The sequence below is a fragment of the Papio anubis genome, chromosome X (assembly GCF_008728515.1).
Source record: "Papio anubis isolate 15944 chromosome X, Panubis1.0, whole genome shotgun sequence".
NCBI lineage: Eukaryota > Metazoa > Chordata > Mammalia > Primates > Cercopithecidae > Papio > Papio anubis.
In genome coordinates, this window is record NC_044996.1 from 115,418,804 (window position 1) to 115,430,053 (window position 11,250).

General features: G+C 39.4%; 1 pseudogene; it reads left to right on the forward strand.

The window, feature by feature from the left end:
• Window positions 1-777: 777 nt before the first annotated feature.
• Window positions 778-5,311, forward strand: LOC110742202 (annotated as a pseudogene).
• Window positions 5,312-11,250: the final 5,939 nt, after the last annotated feature.

Sequence of the window (11,250 nt, forward strand, 5' to 3'; positions counted from 1 at the left end):
CCCCTGTAAGTATGTGCATACTCCTGGCATGCTGAAATCACAGACCGACATGCAGTTGGTCTAAGCAGACCCATAAGATATTTGATTTGCAAGACTATACCAAGCTGGCCTGATGCCTCTGGCTCTGCAATTTATAATTCTGTTCACTTGTTCTACTTACAAAATAAAATTTCATGTTGGTTCAGACCCCTACCTTCTTCCACTTACAATAAAAAAAAAAATAGAATAACAAATTGTACACAAAAATATTGAAGAACAAAAATCATTGGATTAGATAATCTCTAAGATTCCTCAAAGACCTAGAATTCTATGAGGGAGATAGAAAATATAAAGCTACACTTGTCTTTCTCTAAAATCTGTGTTTGGAGATATTAGTTCTTGTGATGGTGCTTGGAAATTGACTGTGCTTGTGGAGGTGGGGCAGTGGGCAGATAGAGATGGGGAAAAGGCAAAAACAAAGTCAAGGCCGGGCGCGGTGGCTCAAGCCTGTAATCCCAGCACTTTGGGAGGCCGAGGCGGGCGGATCACGAGGTCAGGAGATCGAGACCATCCTGGCTAACATGGTGAAACCCCGTCTCTACTAAAAATACGAAAAACTAGCCGGGCGTGGTGGCGGGCGCCTTTAGTCCCAGCTACTCGGAGGCTGAGGCAGGAGAATGGCCTGAACCTGGGAGGCAGAGCTTGCAGTGAGCCGAGATCGCGCCACTGCACTCCAGCCTGGGTGACACAGCGCGAGACTCCGTCTCAAAAAAAAAAAAAAAAAGAAAAAACAAAGTCAAAATAGAGATTTCCAGGGGTTTGGAGGCAAGGAGGGAGGTTGGAAGGCTGGAATACAGGGAACTTTTAGGTCAGTGAAACTGTTTTTTATGATACTCTAATGTCTGATATATTATATTACGCATTTTTCAAAACCCATACAAATGTATGTATCACACAGTGAACTCTAATGTAACCTATGGACAAAGTTTATCATAATGTATCAATACTGGTTCATCAAGTGTAACAAATATACCACATTAATACAAGATATTAATAGTAGAAAAAACCGGAAGGAGGGAAGAGGCTGTATATGGGAACCTTGCATATTTTGCTAAGTTTTTCTGTCAATCTAAATCTGCTCTAATAAATGAAATCTAAAATTTTTTAAATTAGGAATTATTTAAATGATCTGAAGCAGAGAAATAGTTAAATGATATATAGCTACAAGATGGAATATTATGCAATAATACCAAAATGATGTTTATGGTAAAAAAAAAAAAAAAAATCATCTCCAGCCTAACCCTGAAGGAACTCATTCAGGAAGAAGAAGGGGACAGCATCCACAACTAACTTCTCTGTAAGGAGATCTACTCATTCAAAAGAGAGAATAGTCTAAGCAAAGAACTAATCAAGTGATTCTTGCCATTGTCCAATTAGAGGTGAACTTGTGCCAGGTTAGTGTCAGTGAATTGGAAATAATTGAACAGATCCAAATACTGTGAAGGTAGAATGGACCAGAGTTGGTGATAAATTAGATTTGACAGAAATGTATCAGTCTATCTATAGATAAATGATACATAGATAGATAAATAGATAGGTAGATGATGGATAGATAGATAGATGATAGATAGATAGATAGATAGATAGATAGATAGATAGATCACCAAGAAAGAAAGGGATGTAAACTGAAGTTATTCCTATCTCAGTTCCTGAAAGAGAGGTTGGAAATCAAGAGTTCTGTTTTAACAGTATAATTGTGAGCTGCCTATGAGGCTCTGATGTAGGAATTTCAAATATACTTACAAAATCATATAAAATTAAATGATAATATGACTTACTTTATAGGTTTCTTGGATGCATTACATACAACACATAGAAAGGTCAGGGCAGGGAGTCATACCTGATGTCAGAAGGCCTCAGTGTCCTTTTCCTTTTGCAGGTGGGAGAGTCAGATAGCCACCGAAGAAAACACAATGAAAGACACTGGTATCAAGAGACTATTGTATAATCATCTTTTATGCGTATTTTCAATTAGCCTGATCATCTTCATTCCATCATTCTTTTTGGAGAACTCCTCAATATTGGAAGCACACTTAATACGGTTGTGCATCTGTTGTGTTTTTCTAACTGCTGTCACTCCAGTATTATATTTAGTAGCAAAACCAAATGCATCCTCTAAAAGAAGTTTATCATCACACAAGGTGACTGGATTTTTGAAATGCTGTATTAATTTCTTATGTCTTGTTTCTTGCATGTAATTCATGTAATTTTTGTTCTATATGGAGTGGCACCATTAGAGTTGAAGATGGAAACATTTTTATTTGTGGTTATTTTGTCTGCTTTTACTACTCTACCAAGTTTATTTTTGTTAGGACCAAATCTCAAAGCATGGATAAGAGTTTTCACTGGAAAGGGAGTTATATTCACTTGGGAGAATAGTGTCCAGATCACTACAATTTCTAGTTTTGTGGCAACATGTCTCAGAGTACTTTCTATACCACTGGATTGGAAAAGACCATGGCAGATAAGGAAACTAACACGTACAGGATATGTAACATCCTCAAGGTCAGTGAGTTCGTACATATGGCCCATCTCCTCCTATATGCTTGGAGCAAACTTTGGCAACACGGCTGGCCTTGTTATTTCACCACTCTGGATACACTGGAATAAAAAGCAACTTACATATAACAATTAATTGGAAGAAAGGTAGAAGATATTTTGTTGTGCAGATACCATATAAAGACTATGAAGAAATATATATAGTCAAAGCCAAACAGTTCCATTTACAGCATTGTTTTTTTAATGTTATAATTGAAAAAAAAAACTTAAAAATGTATTTGCAACATGACATAATTGTAGCTTTTTCAACTATGAAACCCCTTAAGAAATTGTACTTTCTTGTTTAAGTAAAGTATCAATAATAGGAAAAAAAATGCAACACCTAAATTGTATAGAATAATACCTGGTAAACACCATGCAGTCAATAACATTAGCTATTAACATCACAAAAAGTGTGTGTTTTTCTTTTTTAATTTTTCAGTATGGAGACAGAGACATAGTAAAAGCAAGGTTAGCAGAGCAATGGAGGCAGAATGCAGGTCGGAGTGAATTAAAGGGTGATTGCTCTATTGATAAAACTGTTCTCATAGCGTTCGAACACGTTCAGTGACAAGAAGACACTCATTGCCACCAGAAGCCACAATCCAATTGGATATGTTTATACATGTAACAACAATCTGGTCCCCACATTTATCATCCCGCTGATGACTGTACTTGGATCTTCAGTTTTTCACTGGTCTTCTCAAATCTAATTGTGAGAGGGTTCCTCTTTGTGCTGAGCCAGAATCTGTCTTCCAAGACCTTCAATTCAGCTGCACTCTGTCATCTGGGGCCAAAGTACTATATTATTCTAAACAGTAATTAACTTTTTGTTCCTTGAACATCCTTCTTTCAGTCATTTATTTATACAAACTGTAGGCCTCCTTCAAGTCATCTAGTTTGAGGGTTCACAAAACTGACTGGCCATTAGAGTCCCTTGGGAGTAAAAAAATAGATTCTGGATCTCAGACATCAATCCAGAATCTCCAAGAGGTAGAGCCAAAAAATCTGTAAGTTAGACGTTTCTTTGGCAAATTTGATGTACAGGCAAGTAAAGGAACCACTGCTCTAGTGTCTATGTGACAAAAACACCTTCAAGGATCCTTTCTTTTTTTTTTGCAGAGACTCCAAAGTTACCAAATGTCACTTTTACTGGCACCATTACTTTAGTATTTAGCATTTCACAATTACAAACATATTACACTTTTCAGAGTTAGCAGTTACTCCCAATCACTTAACAGTTAAGTAGAATGCACAAGTTTTTGGCATTTAGATGTCATGCAGCTGAGTGTGTCCCCTTGGCTTCAAAACTTTTCCAGTTACTGCATTTTTCTGCCAGATGGAAGCTTCATTTGGTCGGTATTGCAAAGTGCACAAGTAGTGCCCACTGTGCTTTGGAAATGTATATGATGCTTTCTGTAAAACTCTTTTCACCCACTCCCACCATCACCAACTCAGAGTTCTTATGCTGCTCCTTGAATCAGCTGTCCTCAGCTCTTTCTCGCCAATAGCAAGGGGTGGTAGAAGTTAGGCAGTTAGCTGAAAACCAAAGACCAGGTTGAATTCACACTTTGAAATTGGCTTCATGCGTCTGTTTAGATAAGCAGTGAACTGCTGTGGTACCTCAGTCCTGTTGTTGCTGCTCTGGATATTTTCTTCATGGGTATTCTGACAGCTTGGACATGATCCCTGACACCACAAAATAAGACTGGAGGCAAAAGGAAACCAACTCATTTCTCCTCATGTTGTAACTGGTTTTTCCTTTTATTTATGATTGAACTCTATTGTCAGTGGTGCTCGCATTTTTACTTCACCTTGCCAAAATCAGCTTTAAGGGCCAAATTGTTTCTGTGTTTGCACACCCTCCTATTTTGCAGAAAAGCCTTTCCACTTAGCTACTGTTGCTTTGGCTCCAATATTTCCTTGTACGTTGCACCTTCAATACATTCTTTTTACAAGACTCAGCATCTAGAAATGAGTTTTTTCAGTTTGCTCTCACTGGAACAATATTCACATCTGCAACCTCATACATGGCTCTGGAAAACATCTGGAGATGATCCAAAACCTTTCAGACTTTATCAGCAAGAAGGTCCCTTACGTATTGGAGCAAATAAAACTAGCATGCCACAACAGCCCTCAGGTAAAGCACTTCTTAATACTGCCCAAATTAGTGGTCTCTTTACAACTCTTAGCCTCTGGGAAAGGTTAACCTTTAAACAACCACCCTTGAAATGATTTGTTTTTTATCTTTGCCTTGACATAATTTTAATTTTCGAAGTCCTTGCCTTGGCTCAACCACTAACTCCAAATGCCTCTGTTTTAATCTGTGCTTTCTACAGAATTTGGAGAAATTTCTGATATCTTCTTTAAGTTGCTACAGATTGTGTTTTATTCCAAAATGTCTTATTTTTTGCTCCAAAATCTTCATTCTCAGGCTTTAGCTTTTGTACTTTCCTAGCAAACTCTTTCTTTCACAGCTGAGACTCTTCAGGGTAGAATTTCTGTTGTCCCCCAAGCAATTGGCATCATCTTTGACACATGGTAGGTGTTCAACAAATGCTTATTTGTTCATTCATTCGACAAATTTTTGTTGAGTTCCAGCTATGTTGAGGCACTGTTTTAGGTTTTAGGGTTTCAACAGTGAATAAAACAAAGTTCCTGTTTTATTGGGTTTTTTTTTCCGGAGTCTCGCTCTGTCACCAGGCTGGAGTGCAGTGGCACAATCTCGCCTCACTGCAACCTCCGCCTCCTGGGTTCAAGTGATTCTCCTGCTTCAGCCTCCCGAGTAGCTGGGATTACAGGTACCCACCACCAAACCCCCCTAATTTTTGTATTTTTAGTAGAGACGGGGTTTTATCATGTTGGGCAGGATGGTCTCGATCTCTTGACCTCATGATCCGCCCACCTCGGCCTTCCAAAGTGCTGGGCTTATAGGCATGAGCCACCGTGCCCTGCCAGTTCCTGCTGTTATAGAGCTTACACTGTGGTGGGAGAGACAGTCAATAAGGAAGTGTGAAATATATGTATCAAATGTTTATAAGAGCTATTAAAAATAAAACAGGATAAGGGGGATAGGGAATGCCGGGGTCCAAGATTGGCTATTTTAGATAGAATGGTCTAGGGGTTCCCTTGCTGATGAGGTGACATCTGCCAACCTAAAGGAAGGCAGAGATTGAGCTTTGCAAATTTCTGGGCAAAAGTGTCTCAGGTAGAGAAAAAAGTAAATGTCAAGGTCTTGAGGAAGGAGCATGCTTAGAGAATGAATGGGTGGGTAGATGGATGGATGATTGGATATTCAATACTGAATAAATTAAGGAATAGAGACTGTGGGGGACAAACCCCAAGGTGACCCCAATGTCCACACCTTGCGTAATCTTTTCCCCTTGAGTGTTGGCAGAACCTATTACTTGTTTCTAACAAATAAGGCATGGCGGAGGTGATGGGATGTGCCTCCCGTGATTGTGTCATATACATAGCTCTATCTTGCTAGCATGCTCTAGGGGGACTCTCCTCTTGGCCTTGGAGAAGCAAGCTACTGTGATATAAACTGTTTATGAAAAGAGTCATGTGACAGGGAACTGCAGGTGACCTCTAGGAACAGAGGGTCACGGTACCATGACAAGGAACTACATTCTTTGAACAACCATGTCAGGAAGGAAGAGGACTCTAAGCCTGTTGACACCTTGATTCCAGCTTTACGAGACTCTGAGCAGATAACCCAGTTAAGTTGTGACCAGACTCCTGACTCATGGCAATTGTGAGATAATAAATGTGTGTTATTTTCAGCCATTAAATTCATAGTGATCTTTTACGATGTATAGAAAATAAACACACAGCTAACACATCTGAGCTAAGTAGCAGATGTAAAACCTCAAGTTACTGAATCATCTTACTCATTGTCTACGTCAAACTTAAGAGTAACTTATGTATTGCATAGTTAGTTTTCTGTCTTCCCTCTTTCTCTACACCTAGACTTACTTTACCCTCATGTGCAGGCTCAGCTTCAGCTCTATACCTACAACACATTTTACCTTTGGTGCTATTCCAGTTGTATTTTACTGCACAACAAACCATATACGTTAGTAGTTTGAAAGAGCAGTATGTTATTGGTTTTCATTTCTAGACTCACCTAGGCAATTTTCATGTGGTTTCAGTTATATGTCGGCTGAAGCTAGAGTCGTCTAAAGGTTCAACTTAGATGTCCAAGACAACCCTCTCAATTGCAGTTGACTCTGGCTGTCAGCAGGGAACTGTAACGATTCAGACGTCCAAGACAACCCACTCAGTTGCAGCTGACGCTGGCTATCGGCAGGTAACTCAGCTGGAAGAGTAAATTGGAGCAGCTACATGTGACCTTACCCATCTCTCTTAGATTTCTTATAACATGGTGGATGCGTTCTGAGATGCAGCATCCTAAGAACATCAACTAAGGGATGAATTTGTAACTGGAACCATATTACATTTCCTGTAATCTACATCAGTTTTGAAGGAGTGAAGAAATAGACTCCACCTCATTGTGGAGGAGTGGCAAAGTCACGTTGCAACAGACTATATGGAATAGGAGATAATGTTGCAGCCATCTTTAAAAATACCCTTGGTCCCTGCAAGGATTGAAGGAAACCAAGGGCAATTCCATGCTTACCAATGAATTGCAATTGAAATCAAAGATCCTTGAGTTCAATTCATGGTGCTATTCTTTACTAGCTATGTGATTATAGTAATTTAACTCCTGGGACCCAATCTCTTCATCTCTTAAATTAGACAATAACACCTACCTCACTAGTGATTGTAAGCATTAAAGGAAAAAAATATTTAAAAGACAAAGCAGAGGGCTAGACACCTGGTAAGATGTCTATAAGTGATAGTACATTAGTCTGTTTTCACACTGCTATAAAGAACTACCTGAGACTAAGTAATTTATAAAGAAAAGAGGTTTAATTGATTCACAGTTCCACATGGCTGGGGAGGCCTCAGGAAACTTACAATCATGGCTGAAGGCAAAAGGGAAACAAGGCATGTCTTACATGGTGGCAGGAGAGAGAGAAGGGGGTACTGCCACACACTTTAAAACCATCAGCTCTCATGAGAACTCACTATCACCAGAACAACATGGGGGAAACTGCCCCCATGTAATTCAATCTTGGCTTTATTCCTGATTATGATAACTAAGTTTTCTTTATTTTCAGGCTATCTTGTACCCTTCCAGTAGTAATTAAATTACATTATGAGTTTCTGAACCAATAACCTTCCCTGTGCCATAACCCTATAGGCATGACTTTCTGCCTGGCTATGCCTGCCTCGTCTTCCTAGAGATTATAATCTTAATCTGAACCCCAGCGAAAAGATTGGAGGGCTGTTTTCTACTAGCAGATTACTTTGGTAGGGTTAGCTACATACTTCTGTGGATTTCTACATATGGCTCTTCTGTGAGTCTCCACTATATTTTTTGCTTCATCTATCAGGACACCCCCAGAGGATTGAATTCTACCTTCTGGAGGCCCACTGTCCAGCTTCAAGTCTGGGCTTGGTTTCAGAGCTTGCATGTAGCCAATTCTATAAAGTAACCCAGTTTTAGATCCAGAATTCTTTTCATTTTTCGTTTGTCTCATCCTGCTGGAGGTAGTATGATAGGTTTGCTAAGGACTAATATGTGGCTTTCAGGATTTTAATTCTTCATATGCAGATGCTTTTTAGCATTTTACTCCCTTCCTCTAAGCATATTGTTTTCCATACCCATCAACTCCTTGCTTGCTCTCTTGCTCTCTCACTCTCCCCTCCCTCCCTTTCTCTCCAGCCCCCACCATGACCCACAACTACATGTCTTCTGCAGGAACTCTTAGAGTCCATTCCCCAAACCTACAGTGACCAGTCAGTTAGGTAGCCCAGAATGTTTAACCCCCCATCTCCATCAAAATGCATCACTGTATCTCCTCTCATAGTTACACATAGGGATTACCGGGCTTTCATTTATTCTTGATAAGGTGAGCATAGAGCAAGAATTCATCCTCATTTAATGGCCATTTAGTTCCATGAGGACAGACACAGCCCTTGATTCACAATGACTTTCCTAGAAGAGTGTTTTTCACTGTAGCATCTATAGGAAAAGACAATGCTTTAGCAAGTGTGGAAGGTTGATTTATAGCAAATTTAATGTGAAAGGGTGACCTACAGAGAAACAGCATTGTGTTCCTGCTGCTGCGGGAGATTCATCATGAAGGAATAAAAACTGCCTTTTACCCCACCAGGAAGCCAGCCAGGTTTTTATCTTCCTAAGGTTTGGGGTCCCGTTTCCTCTACTGGAGACTAATCAGCTTTTGAGTTTCAGCGTTCTGAAGGAGATATTTTTTCGTGTGAATGGCAACAGAAGTCTACCTTAAAACAGACTTTTGTGTTGAGAAGGTTTAGAGGCCCAATTAAGCTTTATCATCTAAAAGGCAGTCAGAATAAATCTTCGTGCTCTAAAATTTAACAAAAAAATTATATTAAATGTAACTCCAAGATTTGGATATAAAGGAAACAATGGAGCATTTCCAGCACTGGAGGGTAGGCATGGAGTGCTATCTGAGTGCCTTCTGGTGTGGTAGGCAATGATGGAAACTATATTAATAAAGGCAGAGTATAACTCCACAGCCTGGGGTCTTGCAAGATGGGCCAATTTCCAAGCTTAGCAGGGAGTGAGTTCAGAATTAGTGTCCTAATTGAAATGATCTTGCTCACCTGGGAAGGGAGCTGGGCCAAGCTTTCCAAGCCTGGAGAAAAATGGGCATGTAAATGGAGGAGGCCTTCTGCAGCTAGAAATGGTAGCCATAACAATACATAATAGTCATAAAACAGTCATAGACTAAGAACCCATATCCTACCATCATGAGAACCAAAAATATGGGTGACTGTCTTCTGGGGGCCATTTTTGCCCCTCAGTGTTGTAACACTGTGTCTGATGTGGTCTATGCTGATTCTGTGTCGTTTCTACCCTTCCAAGTGTGCCCAGGAGAAGAAAGGATAGAAATATATTTTCAGGATCCCCTCGCCAGAAGTTCTCCAGCTTAGATGAAGCTACAGAAAGGGACTTGTGTGACGTTTGGCAAATGTAATGAAAGGAAAAGCTATTATTCTCCATAAGTTGCAGGCAAGGGCTGGGCTGAAGCAGGCAGGGTTATGACAACTTCTAAGCATCCTCTAGGAGTCTCCCATATTGATCCCGCAAGACAGCTGAGGTCATCAGTTGTTGTCCCCTCTGATCCCTGCATTTTTTGTTTCTCTGATGCCAGTAGCCCCACAAATGTTGTGGAAGCCTCTTTTTCTTTTTTCCTGTATTAAAGGTTTTCTGGCTAGAATGGTCTAGAATGATTTCCATTTTCCTGGTTTAACCATGATTTTGTAGGGGATGTGAAGGGATATCCCCCAAAATGGAAATTATTGACCTTACAAATTGAAGATGAAAACTGATTTTAGTCAACTTGAGAAAATAATTAAAGGTGACATTATTTGATCTCATATTGCTGTGGAGCAATTCAAAATTGTTACATAATCAAAGTGATATCCAAAGGAAATGTATTAAAGCAACTCAACTGTTTGAAATATGTGATAACCCACCATGGTGCCCCCCAGTGTTAAAAATCTCTTAAAATGTCTTCCCATTACACAATAAATATTCATAACTTTGGGGCTTGTGCCCTAAGTGGAAATTCCGAGCTGTCTGAGGCCAATAAACAGCAGAAACAACAGTGAAGTAAAATTGTATATGCCACCATCTTAGTTGCAACCACCTCATGATTTAAAGAGAGCATTTAAATGTAGGGAATAACCAGAGATGTAGTCTTTGAAGTGATCAATCTTCACATTATTCATCTTTTGACATGTATTTTTTTTTCACCTTTTTCCAGCTGAAATAGAATCCAGCTTAACTCTCAGAACACCAAGTAGATAATGACTTCAGAAACAATTGTGCCACTGTGTTTAAAATGAGTATTCCCCGCATAACCCATTTTAACCTTGCTTATTACACTTTGTCATGGCAAGGGCAAATGGGAAAGTGTGGAGAAATGGACACAAACATGTTTTTTTCAACCATGAGAAACATACAAAGCCAGTGTCTCAACTTGTTAAAAGAAGCAAATATTCCGTTTAATGTATTTGCATTAAAAATTAAGAATGATGTGAAAAACCTATAATGTTTAATACATACCAGGACATATCCCGGTGACATTAACTTTTTAGTACAGAAATGTTCTATTAAAACATGTATAAGTGAAAAAACCAGCACAGTCAACTAAAATCCTTCCAATTCTCCTACTAAGAAAGACAAACGTTTTCTGGTATACTGCAGGCACCTGTGAGCTTTCAATCTGTCGAATATAATCTAGCTGAAGTCAGCAACCTGCACTGCGGCTGCAGCTGCCCAGAGAGATTTTTCCCAAGGGAAGCATGTCATCCCCACTGAAGGAAGTATCTGTCATGGTAGACTAGCCATTATAAATGCTCTTTGTGAACTAGAAAATCAAGTAAAAATTGATTCTTCAAATTAGTCTTTTAGTCACTAAAACGCAACTTGACCTAAAATGTCACCCAAGTATTTACTGTCTCTTATCCAAGTCCTAGAGCATATAATACTGTGTTGAATTGAACTTCATAAACATTTCCAGAATTATATGAATACATAAATGAATGAGAGCA